The sequence below is a fragment of the Mandrillus leucophaeus genome, unplaced genomic scaffold, assembly GCF_000951045.1.
Source record: "Mandrillus leucophaeus isolate KB7577 unplaced genomic scaffold, Mleu.le_1.0 Scaffold308, whole genome shotgun sequence".
Lineage (NCBI taxonomy): Eukaryota > Metazoa > Chordata > Mammalia > Primates > Cercopithecidae > Mandrillus > Mandrillus leucophaeus.
In genome coordinates this window covers 1,290,236-1,290,503 of record NW_012103232.1, presented here as the reverse complement: position 1 = coordinate 1,290,503, position 268 = coordinate 1,290,236, and the positions used below count along the sequence as shown (strand labels likewise).

At 57.5% G+C, this 268-nt stretch overlaps 1 protein-coding gene across 1 annotated transcript in view; it reads right to left on the bottom strand.

Annotated features, from left to right (window-relative positions):
* Positions 1–268, bottom strand: part of LOC105544779 (Ig heavy chain Mem5-like) — a 160,746-nt gene that overhangs the window by 58,952 nt on the left and 101,526 nt on the right.

Here is a 268-nt window from a genome sequence, read left to right as displayed (position 1 = left end):
CCTATCCCAGTGGAGAGAGTGGGAAAGGCACTGGAATGAAAGACCAGTTCCTGCAGGAGGAGCCGTTCACATACAACTCTGAGAACAGGCTGGGGACTGCATGGGGCCCCTTCACAGAATGGCTCCAGGGACCAGCCCCTTCTCCCTGCCTGCCAAAGGTCCCCTTAGCGTCTTCCACCCAGACCCTGTCAGCAACCTGCCCTCTGTCTCTAGGAGGTCCGAGTTCTGCAGGAAATGCAGCTGCTCCAAGTGGCTGCCATGAATTACA